We start from the raw sequence: 15404 nt of genomic DNA, 5'->3' as shown, positions 1-15404 counted from the left end.
TGCAGATCACATTCCCCTGAGATACTCATCTTTTCCCGTGATGCACTTGAGTGACAGAACAACAAGCTTAGTGCAAAGAAATGCCACTGGGGTTGACAAGCAAATTCCATCAGTATGCAGTGTTTGCACAGTACAGTTCAGTACCAGCAGTTCACACAGTCCGTTGCTTTGGAACAGAATTATAATTAAGCCTTAAATCTTCAGCTTTCTGATTAATTCTTATCACACAGGTCTTAGACATGCTCCTGTGTAAGTCTGAAAATATGCCTGTCACTAAAGAAAACAGCATAAAATGGTTAACCAGCTTTGAGATATTGTTGTCTGTGAGATGCCCAGGTACAATGTATCTAGAACATGAATATCTAGCAATTTCCTCATTAATTATGAGGTTTAAAAAATGTCAGAACGTTAATGTTTTTCTGAAGTAACATTTCCCTCCTCTGATGTGAAAACAACATAAGTGTGGTAAGTAAAAGCTGTAAGAACTTGGGATGTGTCAGTTCAGTTTAGAAACATCCTCTGTGTTTTATGAAAAAGTATTTTCTAAATATTTGCAAGTTCACAGCAAACATAATCCAAATCCAAGAGCTGTATAGACCCACAGGCTTCTGAGGAATGCCTCAGAAAAGAAAACAGAGGCAAAATGCCAGCAAGACCCCTTTGAGGCTGCCCCATTCAAGAAGGACTGTGCCATTCTCCCACGGGTCTAAAAGACCATTGTAGCATCTTATCTAGCTCAGAACAACACCATTATTTTGTCCTTTTCCCCTCTGTGTAGCCAAGCCAGAGGATCACTTGGAAGAATTTTTCCCAAGTAGTCCCAGGCAAGGGCAGGTGTATAGGCTTCATGTGGAGAAGGACACAAATCATTCTCAGACTTCTTCCCTGCCTGTATGGGAAACAACCTCCTGTCTCTCCTTCATGTCAGCAAAATAATTAACATTTTTTTAAAGACTCCACAGCAGACTGGGGTAAAATCACCATATAAATCAGAACCCTTTACTGAATTCATTATTTCTCCTACTCCAAAACAGCTCAGAAAAACAGTCTCAGGTTACTTTACTGATTATAGCTCTGATATAGCTCTGATCTGCAGCAATTAATTTTAGGATTTTTTTCAGTGACATATGCAGATCTTCCAAATGCATGTGCATATTTTCCATAAAACATGAATTACACTTACTGCATAGCAAGTAAATATATGAGACCTGATATCTGAAAAGAAATAAACATTTTGGTAACCCTCTTACTGATCTAACACAGATTAACCTTTCATAGATGCTTCTCTCAACGGTTATATTAAGATGATATATTAACAGAGTCATAGAATGGTTTGGGTTGGAAGGAATTTTTAAAGACTATAGTCCAAAACCCCTCCAGCCCAACCTTTTTGCCACAGACAGGAACATCTTTCACTATCCCATGTTTCTCAAAGCCCCTCTAACCTGGTCTTGAACGCTTCCAATGATGGGGCTGCTGCAGCTTCTCTGAGTAATCTGTGCCTATTCTCATCATATAAAAATTTCATCCCTCTATCCAAGTCATCTACCCTCTTCCACCCCATTTTTCTGTCAGGCCCTGCTAAAATCCTTTTCTTTCTTACAAGCCCCTTTTCTATACTAAAAGGCCACAATAAGGTCTCCCCAGAGCCCTCTCCACACCCAACAGAAAAAACTGCATGGCAAAGGGAATTATGTTTACTCTGAGAGCCAGTTTATAAAGAATGAGTTGAAAATGACCAACTAGGGAATAAAATAGGAAAATAACCCAGATACAACCAGTGGTGAGGCTACACAGCAGATCCTACAATCAGAAAACCAGAGATTTAAATCAACAGGTCTGTAGGGGTAGCTCTTGGGCAAGGAACTCAGCACCACTAATCTGCAGATTGTTGAATCCCACAGGTTCCTGGATTTTTTTGGTACAGATGATGGTGAAAAGGGAAGTCCCCTGGATATCAGACAAAATGCAAGGAAAAGGCTAAGTGTATCAAAGTGGATGGTAACTTGGATGACAGATATGAAGTAATAAAAAAACACCAATAAAACACTGACAAAAAAAATATGCAAGAAAAACAATTTTCATTTTGGGAAGACAGTTCTCAGTAAGTGAGAATTGTAAACAAGCTGTCCCAGGATGCTGGCAGCTATTTAAAGAAACATTTTTAAAGACCAAGTACAAACAATTCAATCAGAGTAAGAGATCATCTTGGCTATGTTGTAAGCTCTTCTCTGATCCTAATACAAGGAAGCACGCTGGAGATGAAAATAAGATCAGGTTACTAAAGAATTCAAAGCTATTTTCTAGTTCCCCATATGAACTTGTTGGGAGAAATCCAGTCAGTAATATGAAATAAAATTACAAGAAAAAGTAATTCAAACACATTGTGCCCTACGAAAATGTGATGGTAACTTATTCAGCCCTGCAGTCAAGAAGGTACCAAAGGAAATACGGGTCTGAAGACCTTGACCCTTGAAAACTGGGTCAAAATATACTTTTTCCATTTTATTTTGATCAGCATTTTTAGAAAAGCAGCATTAAAAGGAAAAAAAAAAAAAAAAAAAAAAAGAAGAAAAAAAAAAAGAGGGGGAGAGAGAGAAAGAAAATATAATAATGGTGAAATAGGTGGAATATAAGGATTTTTCCCTCAAAATCAGTAGAGAAGGCATTACTCCAGAGCGACTACAGACACTGAAGCGCAGGTCCCGGCACACGCCGCAGCTGAGGATGCGCTGGCACCCAGAGATGCTCGGCACTGTCTGAGCCCTCAGTGCCACCGTGTGGTGCAGCTCCCCGCCTCGCCCTGCCCTGACAACGCTCGGCTTTGGAACAGATTAACAAGCAAAAATATCTTAAAACCACGTGTTTTCTTTATAGATCGACTGGCTACACCGCTAGCATTTCAAACTCGGCATCACTCTCGGGCAGCGAGGCTGAGCTGACAGTGCAGTGATGCCTGAGCAAGGCAGGGTAAGGTTAAAAACATCACTTCTCTGACTCCCTGAATCCACAGCTGCAGCCATGGGGGTTTAAGTCATTTTTTTAGACAACCACTAAGGATAAAGTTCTCTCGAAGTTTTTCCACTTTAAGCAAGTGGACAAGCAAGCAAAATAAAAATACCTTGATGTGGGAAATGGAAAAACAGAAACTTCCACAGATGCTGAAGGGTTCAATCTGCAGCCTTAGAAAGAACTTGGGTTAATGTAATGATGTACACAGACACTGGGTAGAGAAATTATAAACTTATGTTCCTATAGTTATAAGTAAGAATATGCCTAGAGTAGGTAAGAAATTATATTAAGTAAAATAGTTTGAGGTTTGAGCCGTAATAGTTTGAGCTATAGAGTAAGGTAGGGATCTAGAAGCTGTCATAAAGGTGTGTGTGTGAGTACATGACCTGTCAGCTTAGTGGCTAAGAGACAGACACAGTGCAGCAAACTTAAGCAAAGGTGATGGGTTAATGAGTGAAAACGAGTTTTGTATCAACTGTCTACTGGGATAAAATGTTATGTATTGCTGTGTGAAGAAGAAACCCGTGACCACCTTGAGCTATGGCCAACTTGTTGCTCCTCTAAATCTCACACCTTCAACTGACATCTTATCTGGCTACTTGAGCAATAAATCATCTCAAAGCAAGGTGGTCCCTTCGTTCTTCGTCTCAACACCTTGTGACCATACGTGCAAGCCTACTCAAGGCCCAAGGAAGGTGTTTCCTGGCTGACACTGGCTGATCTGTGCTGCCTCACCTCTGACAGCCCCAGCCCCAGGTACCCTGATGGACAAGTTTCAGCTTCCCCCAGATCTTTGCTTCCTGGTGATGCTGCATGGGACTTCTGGCAAATTCTCTGCCTCTATGTTTTAACCCACTCTCACGGGCTCACAGTGCATGTTTTAGATGTTCTCAGCTACTTTAAAGCATGGGAAATTAAGTTGTTACAGTGGATTATCTAATCAATCCAAAACTAAATATGGCATGTTTGAAATTGTCCCTCTTTACCCTCTGCACAGCTCTTTACTTAGTTCTGAGTATCTAAGTTTGATTTATATTTCAACCACGCGTTAAGATTGTGTGAACAGGTCACTGACAAGTTAAACAGCCTGGTTTGGCCCAGGCTGAACAGTTAGACAGGACAACTTACATCTATATCCTCATTATGCAAATGACGTATGCAGATAATTGCATGTTTCATCTTATTGTTTTGATGTCTTGGAGCAGATGGCAGAAAATGAACCACACTGGAAGCAACCAAGTGAAATTTTTTGCAAACCATTACTTTCAGTGACTTCCTGCCATTGCTCACATTACGGTGCTGACATTCAGTCTGTCCTCCCTCTATCAGATGCCCGTGCTGCCAGGCTCCTCTTATCACCAGCCAGCAGAAACTCCACTCTGGCCTCAATAAACTGCCAGTTCTATTTGCAGCCAGATTTTTAGAGAAGCAACTCAAAGCCCCATAATTCATGGACACAGATGACTTTCTCCTCCTAAATCAAGATGCACAAAACTGCTGTTCCTAAAGAATGCATTATACTCACATCTCTTTGTTTGGCAGTGCAGGAGACTGTGCTGTAATAAGCTCTGTCTGTAAAACTTGTAAGAGACAAATAATGATAGTAATCTTTAAATAAAGTACGTGTGCAATAACATTTCTGTTCGTTCTTTCATTTTGAGGGATTTTCTGCTTAATCTGGTTTGCTATTATGATTATTATTGTTCAATCAAATACTGTATGCTTTATTTGTACACCACACAAAGGTCTTCATGAGAATATAAAGTTTTCAACTTAAAGATTCAACCTACCTTTCAGACCTACATTGTATCCTAAAGGAAAGTGCTTTGGTTTGGGGATGTGGTTCCTAAAAATGCACTGCTTTTAAAGAATATCCAACAAATCTGATCAGTTCATATGCAGAGCTCTATTTTATTCCACAAGAAAATGTATTTAGAGAATAATTTACACCAGCCATACTCCACCAACACTTAGTAGGCCAATTCCCATTTAATAGTCCCACCTATGAGCCAGCCATGTGAATATCAAGCTGCTCTGCAAAGGATGTTATTTTATAAGCAGAAAACTAAAGAAATAACACCACCTTGCTATTGTTTGTGGACTTTCTGAAGTTGACACACTGCTAACAGATTTCATTTGAATTTTCATTTATCTCCTTGACACCAAATGTCTTAGAATATGAAATATTTACTTTGCTGCCTCTAGTTTTAATGCTTAGTTATCTCACCACTAGCAAAACCAGGCAACATTTCAGCTTATATCTCTGGAATTGGTTTCATTACTTTTTGTTCACCCAAGGAGTGTATTTGTCAACTTCTTAAAAACACATAAATAAAATTTTACAATCACAAAGTGGGTAAACCTGGCAACAAAAGATTGCAGATTATTTTTCTTTCTTGAATGTTAATTTTCCCATCTGTACCTTCACAAAGGCACATATACTTTTAAAGGTCATTACCTTAAAAGGCATGTTTGTAAACATAAAATATAAATCTTAAATGAACGAAACATGTGCCATTCCACAGTTAAAGGGTAGATCACAGTCCACATTACCTCATTGGGGTCTAGGTACAGGACAACAAGGTTTAGGAGGTGCTGTGCACTATTTCTAGGGCCAGAGTCACTAAACAGGCTAACAAACAAATTGCCAAGGCAATGGGCTACTCAAAACTTAATTATATTTCCTTCAAGCAAGAAAAGTACAAGATGAGTTGCACAGGGATAGGATTCAGAGAGTGAATCATAAATTACCTATTACCTTGGCATTGCTCACCACAGAATCACAAAATTCATGTATTTTAAAACCAGTTCTGGCAGTGGGAAGACTGTGCAGGTACTTATAAAACTCTCTGTGAGGTTCTCAGCATGTCACTGCATAAAGGGGAAGACAAATGTACACAGAATAATGCTCCTAGGAAGATACAGACTTTTTTCTGAGCATGTCATGTGCTTTTATTAAAATGCCAAGTTTAATGCTAATGGCTGTTAATCAGAGCCTTCTTCAACATAATTTAAATATATTTTAATTTCCTAATTTAAAGTTTGGTGCTACACAATATTTTAGACTCAGAACCTGTGTTCATCTTGGTATGAAATATTCATTTTGTTAACGGCATTGAAAGCAAATTTCAGGGCTCCCCTGAAATATTACTAAGCTTGGGAAAGAGGCAGGCTCCCCTTGTAGGGTGGGAAGGCATCAGGTGAGTAAAAAACTATGCTTTATAGTCCTGACAGAAGCAGAAATCAAGAGACAACACAACTAAGATTCCCCAAAGTCTGATTTAGCACCTCATAAATGCATATGGAAAACAAGGAGGTGACAGGGAGGCTTCAGTGAACAAAACTTTTTCCAGACAGATGTGAAACTCCTGCCTTGCAATCAAGTGAGACAGAAATACTCACTGAAATATTTGCCTATGTATTAGCAAATTTCATCAGAAAATCCATTCATAAGACCCAGAACCCCCATTCTGGAGTTCTCACAAGGACTGCCAGCACACTTCCTGCACTTTATGGGCCATCTTATGGAGGAGGAAAACAAAAAGCAATAATGCTGCTGAAAAAAAGCAGAAAGGGGATTTGTTGTTGTTTTGGTTTTTCTCACAATAACAATGCCAGACAAGCTTCACTTATAACCTGACACAGTAGGAGTAATTGAAGAAGATTATGGGATTCAAAAGGTGGTGCTGAAGTCAGGTATCAGTGAAGTCTGTTTCCTTTAGCAGTGCAAGAAGGTTACTTGAAATAACAGAGACCAGGAATTATCCAAAAACATCCCCAAAACACTAAAATAAGCTAAACAGTCATGGCTCAAAATGCAGACTGGTACCTGACCTGCTTTTATATTTTTCTATATTCCCATAGCTCATGAAAGAGTTCTGTGGTTTGAAATTTTTGTCATTGTATCCAATTTTTTAGCCTTCCAGTGAAATACTAACACGTAGAGCTTTTAGTCAAATAAAAAAGTGTAGTGTATGATAAGCAGGGCAACTGCTTTGTGTGGTGAATTTACAAATCTAAAGGGGCACCTGAGTACACAGGCAGGTGGTTCCTTTCCTAAAGAAATTCTTCAGTGGGTATATTCATGCTGTTGTTCAGACACACACACCACTTTTTAATCTGAAATTTGGTACATTTAATTTAAATTTATTTTTCAGCAAGTCCTATCCAAAATACATGTTACTTTTCAAAACACAGTACTGTAGTCTGAATTCCATCTTCAGCCCTACCAACAAAGGACCCTTACCATGACCTGCAGTGCACACACAACCAGCACTGAAAAGAGCACCTGAAAACATATTTGCCTAAAAAATCAGGTTCTCCTTGTGGCACAGGTTTCATGTGTGATGCCTGGTTGCTTAAATAAGAAGGATTTTTCCTAACAGATGTGTTCTTTTCTCAGTCACAGGCAAAGGAGTTCCACAATTAAAGAAATGCACAATTTCTGCAGACTTCAGCAGGAGAACATGACAAGTATCAGTACAAGTTAACACTTAGAAAGCTCCTTCCTGACTTGTTAAAAAAACCCAAACAAAACTGAACAAATAGGAAAATAAACCAGCCATGAGGAAAAGAATGCTCTTTTCTGTAATTAAAAGGCAGGAAACGAGGAGAATTCTGCAGGGAAAAGGCTTTCAATGCCATTTGATGTAGACATAGCACTTCCACCCCCAGCTTGTGACTGAAAAGTACCACAGTGCATCAGCAGAATCAGTCTGGCTGTAAGGAAGCCCTCCATCTACAGTTTTCATAACCTGTTCTGTAAAAACTTTATGGATAAGAATTTCCCCATAGCGCTTCCTTTCACAGATTGATTACAAAATAATTAGCAGCAACAATTCTTAGACTAACCGTAGTTAGATGATGTTAAAATAAATACAGACGGGCCTAATGCTGCTGTTGGATTTATTTATCCACATCATTTTACTGGTAAATAAGATTAATTGTTTTACATAATATATACACTCCTACGAGATGGTTCTGGAAACAGCTCAGGACAGCAGCAAATCCCAGCGTCTCCACGTCCTCAGAGCCAGCCTGCAGCCACATCAAAGTGCTTCAACAGCCAGGCTTCCTCCCCAGCAGTGTATCAGGTAATTTATCATTCTACCAAGAGCCTCACAATCACTCTCACCCATTTTTGGGACTGATCCTTCCCCAGGGTCCCTTCCCTCCAGCCTGGCCCTCCAGACAGGGCAGCTGTGGGCCCTCTGCTTCCCACACCTCCTGCTGCCTCCTCTTCCTCAGCTTCCCAAGCTCCTCGCCTCTGATTCCATCCCAGGGGCGCAGAACCTATAGCAAAACATATAATAAAAATTGATATATATAATTATAGGAACAATAAATAGTAGAGTAGTGTTATTATGGGACATGTGGCTTGGTTGGGGAGTGAGGAATAGAAGTGTTCTTGGGTTTAACTGTGCTCTACTCAGGTGATTTTCTGAAATGCTAAATGAAATTAAGAACACCCGTTTCAGGAGCAGTTCTGGTAGCATTGCTATTAGCCCTAGATAACCTGTTGATTTCATTCCCTTTTAACCTAGTGTGAAATCTTCCAGTGAGGCTAAAATCAGATCATTAACTAATCTTTTGAAGGCTTTTAAATATTGCATTTTTGTATTTTGGAATATGTGTGCCTCTACATTTTCTGGAATCAGCATATGCTCTTGAAACAGCTAAGTTCAATATTGCAATAAACAGTGTACCTTAGGCTATTTCTTTTGTCATTCCTACTTAGACCTTAGAAAATACTGTACAAAATAATTGTGTCCATGAAATGGACAGACAGACATTGATTGTGCTCAATTTCTATTTGCTTTTGGTGACTACTTGAAATATTGAAAGCTTTATTAGGATAAATGCTTTGGAAAGTGAATTTTCAGCTTATAAAAGAAACCATTTGCAAAAGCAAAACTTAAATTTACAAATGTAAACATTTATCTGGGAAGCATTTCTGTGTATAATTGGCTTAAACCAACAATGTACATTGTCTGACTCATAAAAATGAGGCAAGAAACCTACACTTTCAAAAGATCCTTGGCAACAGATGGAACTTCAAACTGATGTTTGTACAGGAAATGCAAGTATTGCAGACAGAAATAAACCTGCTTCTTCATTTGTGACAATTAAGATAGAAGCCACATTTCAAATTATTCCTGATGTGTGATTCACTCACATTCCTCTGTTGACTTAACCTTGAGGGTCTTTTATTGTGTTCTAGAGAAATTATTCCTGTGCTCTCTACAAACACATTAGGGCTTGGAAATGCTGCTACTCCTGCTTCATCTCTGAACTCTTTGCTGACATCTCCATTTAAAGAGAATCTGCAGCAGATATTCAGGAGCACATTTACAATTATTTTACATAAAGCCAAAATAGCACAGTTTTCACATTAGTATGAGAACCACGGCCCTTGTACTTGCTGTGATTTTCTCTTTTTGAAGCCAGTAAAAATTGAAATTTAGAAAGCAGTCTCATGCACTGTACCTTGAATAAAGTTAAACTGTATTTTTACACTGATTCATTAAAGTGTCTCTATTTTATGTTCTATTCACTTTGACCCTCCACCCACATTTTAATTCTAAAACAAGCCCTGTAGGCATTGCATAATACATCACATAGGCAGGAGGTCTTCCATCTTAAACAGCTTCATGCAGCTGTTGCTTTAATTTTACAAACCAGGGCAAATATGCAGGAAAATGCTATATTGTTCTTTTAATTTCACTCAGCTAATATCTGACTTTAGTTAAGGGGCAGCATTTTGTCGTTTGGATTAGATCCCCTTGTTGAGTCCCATTGCAGTCACCCCATGAACCAGGGTAAATTTGAGTTTGGCAGGCTGCTGGCACATTCACTGCTAATTATTTTGTCAAAAAATGTTTCCAGTAACAGAACAGATACCACCTCTGAAATATTTTGGCATCAGCTGAACCACATATTCCAACAGCCTTTCCGTTTTTTTTCATGTGCCCCAATCAGTACTAGTCCTAAGTGTTTATGAAATAATTGGTTTATTTCATTCTACAGCTAATTTAATAGATTGCTTTGAATTTGTTTAGTAAAAAAACCTTTTCAGCACCGTGCAGCAAAAAGACAAGACAGCTTTATCTGGACAGATTCTGTTCTTTTCTTCAGTAATCCCCACAGCTGTTACTGAGAACAAAATGTACCCATCAGTTGGAAGTCTTATAACAGCAATATCATTGATGCATAGGAATAATTCGGAAATGTATCTTCTTTACATCAAACAGAAACAGAGTGTAGTGTTCTGCTATTATGATATTAGTAATTAACATTAAAAGAGTTACAATACAGAATTTGATGTGAGTCTTAATTTATTCCTACCTAGCCTATAGCTGGAATGAACTCTGTGAAATATCCTGTATTAATTTATTGCTACTGTTTAAGCAGCAGGTGAGTTACAGCTGAACATTACCAGAAAATTACTGATCTAATCTAAGATACTGTGTAAATTCCAATCACTCATGCTGAGTAGTGATGAATAAAGGATGAAACAGAGTTCATGAGATTTTCAGGAGTAGAAAAACTGTCCTGTTTTAAAAAGGAGAAAAAAAGAAGTTGGTTTGTTTTGGCAAAAGACATAGTCATTCTTTAAGGGTAGAGGGGAATGTAAGAGAATTTAGAAAAAAAATACTGGCCCAAAATTTGACAAGTGTGAACTGGCTAAGCATTAGAAGTCTGCACATCAGAACTGAGATTCACTGCAGGGCAGTGTTCTCCTTGTTTTAAAAGAAGGCTTGCTAAAAGTGTTGTTGCCTGTGACTGGCTATGACACAGCAAAACATCATCTACCTGTAATACAGAATCACACTTGAAATCCTAGCAGTGTTTTGTCATGAGTGTTAACACAGTATTTATGAGTAGGGTGTTTGAAACAGCCCAAGGCAAGTTCTGGCTTCTCTGAATGAACTGCTGATTCATTTTGTAGAACTTAACACTACTTGACCCTCTCATACCCCTGTTAATATACTGCTTGTTCTTAAAGCATAGGGAAATGTTGGAAACACTGAAACTGGCACAACAAACTAATTAAAAGTAACAGCAGATGAGCTGAAATCTGTCCTGTTCATGGACCATAATGTCACAGGTTGCTTGGTGCAGACAGTAATGCAGCAGAAATGGTGTTTTTCCTCTCTGGGAAAAGGGCAGCATGACTGGGATGAGTGCGACTACAATGGCTCAGGGTTACATTTTTAATTTAACTCCTGGATCCCTTTGCCTGAGATAACACAGCCCCTTTATGGAACCTGGTAGCCACCTTTTGACTTGGAGGGTGTCGAGCTGCCCACATTTCTAATTTAGCCACCTTACAATGAGCAGTTGTCCTGAGAAGAGCAGTAATGTGATGTGCCTAAAGCTGTGCTGCTTTATCCAACTGGTTATTATGAGGTTGCTTATCAAAAAAACTGGAGGCACTTTTTTCTAAAAAGTCCTGCACTTCAAGGGAAATCCCTTTCCCCACAGCCAAGTGCAGAGCAGCAGCAAGGTCACAACAAGTCCAGGTGGCCTTTTCTCTCTCACTGTTAAATCTTGGGTGAAATATATGCTGTCAGCCCCTGAGATTAATAGTTCTGTTTGCTGTTCAGTATATTTGAGAAACTCCTATCATTAATGCAATTTGGGAAGAACTTAAAGTTCTCAAGGCCTTTTTAGAGTCTGTATGAGTGCTGGTAAGGTTCTTTCTAACATCTTATAAAAGGCAACACAACATGGCAAATTTATCCCCGTATAATTCTGCTCAGAAATATCTGACTGGCATATTTCTCACTCAATAATTATCTCTTATAGCTCTATTTGCTCTCACTTTACTTGCTTTAATTAAAAATAATTATCTGGAGATCAGAGATGCATTAAGTCTTGCTTTGGAATTCGTAATATATTCCCATTATTCTGGATGAGTCATATATTATTTTCTTCATTAAGGAGAAACATGATTTTGTGTCACTAGTAGTTTTAAAGCAGTGTATGCCTTGCCTTTGGGTGTTCTGGTAGAGATTGTACAACTGTAGGATATCAGCAAAGTTTCTCATGTCTCTATCTAATAAGACAATGTCGAGATCAGTCAGTACAGTTTTTACTTCAAGCAGTAGGCACGGATACTGAAACTGAAACTGTTTACATCCTTTTGTTATCCTGGTGTAACAGGCAATGGCATTATACTCCAAAAATTGTACCTTAGACTCCTGATCACTGTGAACACAAGATAATATTTTAGTGAATTCCTTTAACTTTGTAATAAATGCATTATTACAAGGTAGGCTGTAAGATTAAAATCTCATTAATAACTACATTTCCTTGTGTCCTTATGTTTTTCAGTACCCTGTATGCAGCAGGTAACAAGGGGAGCTTGGATTTTCTTTACATATAAACCGAATTCCTGCATTCATCCTACGTCTGTAGTTTGGCAAGTTCTCTCACCAGCTGCCTCATTACTCTGGGGTGGATCCCAGCAGAGCCCTCAGACTCATGTTTGTCCAATGGGCAGAGAACATCAGTAACCACCCCTGGTTACAGGGGCTTCACTCAACTCCCCATCCCCACATCCCAGCTCTGGGGGCTGGGTATCCTCAGGAAAACTGGACCTGACATTAAGGACTGAGGCAAGGGATGCATTACGTACCTCTGAATTTTGTTCCTCATCCCCTGTCACTACACCACCCTCCACATTCAACAAATGAAGGCCTTACCTTTCTTAGCAACCCCTTGCCTTCTCTAACCCTCCCTTGAACTGCCTTCCCTTGCCTAACCCTTCCTTGGGTTTCCCAGGCTCCCCTGTCCCTTCCTGGCCTTCCTCTCTCTTTCCCTTCCTGCACCTGCTTGCCTAACCTAGCCTAACTTAACCTAACCTAACCTAGCCTAACCTAACCTAGCCTAGCCTAGCCTTCCCATGCCCTGCCTCACCAACACCTCTCTTGCCTGTTTCCCCTTCCCTTGCATACCTATCCCAGCTCCAGAGTCTTCATCCCAGCCCCACAGTAATTCCAGTTCCACCCCTCCTTATTTCACTGCCAGCTCTGCTGTTTCAGCTCCAGCTCTGCATTTCCCAATGCTGTGTATTGGGAATGCAATTCCTGTAGGTGAAGCTACTCCAGGTTGTCAGGGCAGGATCTTCGGTTTGGCTGCAGCAGGTCTGCAACATTTCCACCCCATTGCTACAGCTGCAATTTCATCTCCAGGGTCACTATCCTAGTCCCACAGTCTCTGTCCTGTCCCACAGTGATTTCAGCTCCAGTCCCACAAGTTTTATTTCAGCACCAGCTCTGTGACATTCCATTTGCTATCCCAGCCCTATAATTCCAGTTCCAGAGTCTGTCCTAGCACGATTTCACCTCCAGCCCTTCTGTCCATATTCCTGCCCAAGTCCTACAGTTCTCACCCCAGTCCCACAGTGATTTCAGCCCCCAAGCTTTATTTCACTGCCAGCTCTGCAGTTTCCACTCCAGCTCTGCATCTTCCCAACACTGCCAGTCCAAGCTGCTCCAGAGGTTCTCAGGGTAGGATCTTCATTTTGGCTCCAGCTCTGTGGTGTTTCAGTTCCATCCCTACATCCCAGACCCAGACACTATCCAAACGCCACAGTGATTCCAGCTCCAGCCTGGAATAAAGCTTTTCTGAATAAAGCTTTATTTCATCACAGTTCTGCTGTTTCATCTCCAGGTCTACATCTTCCCACCAAGTGAAACTGTTTCAGGTTCTCAGGGCAGGATCTTTGTTTTGTCTCCACCTCAACAGTGGCTACCCCATCACCAGCTGCTCTCCCAGCCCCACAGTGATCCCAGCCCCATAAGCTTCATTTCAATGCCAGCTCCGCCATTTCAGCTCCAGCTCTTCATCATCCAGTTGGAGCTGCTCCAGGTTCTCAGGGCAGGATCTTCAGTTCAGACAGTCCAGGTCTGTGACCTTTCAACTTCAGCCCCACAGTTGCTGCATCCCATCCCAACTCCAGTCTTCATCCCAGCAATCATTAATTATCCTGGTGATTTCAGCTCCAGCCCTTCTGTCCCTATTCCTGCCCCACAGTCACTATCCAAGCCCCAAAGCTGCTATCCCAGCCCCAGTGATTTCAGCTCCAGTCCCACAAGCTTTATTTCAACACCAGCTCTGCAGCATTTCAGCTCCAGCCCCACAGCTGCTATCCCAGTCCCACAGTGATTTCAGCTCCAGCCCCACAAGTTTTATTTCAATGCCAACTCTGCCATTTCAGCCCCAGCTCTGCATCATCCCTCCACTGTCAGTTGAGGCTGCTCCAGGTTCTCAGGGCAGGATCTTCATTTTGGCTCCAGCAGTGCCAAGGGATGTGTAAGGGATGGTTAAGCTCTATCCCTACAGCAGCTATGCCAGATCCAGTGACCATCCCAGTCCTACAGTGATTCCAGCTCCAGCCCCACAAGCTTTCAACGCCAGCTCTGCTGTTTTAGCCCCAGCAGCTCATCTTCCAACACTGTCAGGTGAAGCTGCTCCTGGGTTGCCACAGCATGATCTTTATTATGGCTCCAGCTCTGCTGTTTCAGCTCCAGCCTCACACTTGCTCTCCCAGCCCTGTAGGCTTCATCCCAGCTCCAGTCTTCATCCCAGCACCAGTGATCCCAGCTCCAGTCCTTCTGTCCATATTCCTGCCCCACAGTCACTATCACAGTCCCACAGTCCCAGCCCCATAGTGATTTCAGCTATGAAGCTCCACAAGCTTTATTTCACTGCCAGTTCAGCTGGCCAGCTCTAAATCTTCCCCGCCACTGCCAGGCAAGTGCCTAGTTCTCAGGGAAGGATCTTCATTATGGCTCCAGCCCCACAGCTGCTCTCCCAACTCTACAGAAATTTCAGCTCCAGCCCCACAGGCCCTGTCCCAGACCTTCAGTGATTTTGCATCCAGCAATCCTACAGCGATTTCAGCTCAAGCCCCACAAACTTTAGTTCACCGCCATCTCTGATGTTTCAGCTCCAGCTCTTTCCCAGCACCACCAGGTGAAAAGGTGTCTGGCTATCAGGGAAGGATCTTCTTTATGGTGGCAGCTGATCAACACTTCAGCTCCCACCCCCACCACCTTTATCCCAACCCTACAGTCCCTATCCCAGTTATAAAATAGCTTTGTCTGCAGCCCTACCATCTTTGTGTCTCTGCCACCAGCTCTGCTACCTTAGCTCCAGCTCCTCAGCCTCCCACTGCCTCCAGGTAAAAGCTGCTCCTGGCTTTCACTGCACCTCAGGGCTGTTGACAAGGCCATGAATCAGTCACTGTCATCCCTCGAATATCTCTATAAGCTGTTACACCCATCCCCAAGGGGTCCCCTGCTTTGGTGGCAAATGAAAGCTAAAGCCCCAGTACACACCTTCCCCTCCACACCCACTCCCTGCACCTGCCACAGTCCCTTCCC

General features: G+C 41.3%; 1 protein-coding gene across 1 annotated transcript in view; it reads right to left on the bottom strand.

Annotated features, from left to right (window-relative positions):
* Positions 1-15404, bottom strand: part of LOC111929355 (leucine-rich repeat and calponin homology domain-containing protein 2-like) — a 108720-nt gene that overhangs the window by 66026 nt on the left and 27290 nt on the right. The window contains exons 6-7 of the mRNA XM_086850890.1: positions 15135-15238; positions 8147-8304 (exon numbers count right to left, since the gene is read on the bottom strand). The gene's annotated coding sequence lies outside the window, so the exon portion shown is untranslated. The remainder of the gene's footprint in view (positions 1-8146; positions 8305-15134; positions 15239-15404) is intronic.

The sequence above is a fragment of the Cyanistes caeruleus genome, chromosome 14, assembly GCF_971803275.1.
Source record: "Cyanistes caeruleus chromosome 14, bCyaCae1.hap1.1, whole genome shotgun sequence".
Lineage (NCBI taxonomy): Eukaryota > Metazoa > Chordata > Aves > Passeriformes > Paridae > Cyanistes > Cyanistes caeruleus.
Note: the sequence above shows the minus strand (reverse complement) of the source record. Positions and strands in the feature narration are given on the sequence as shown.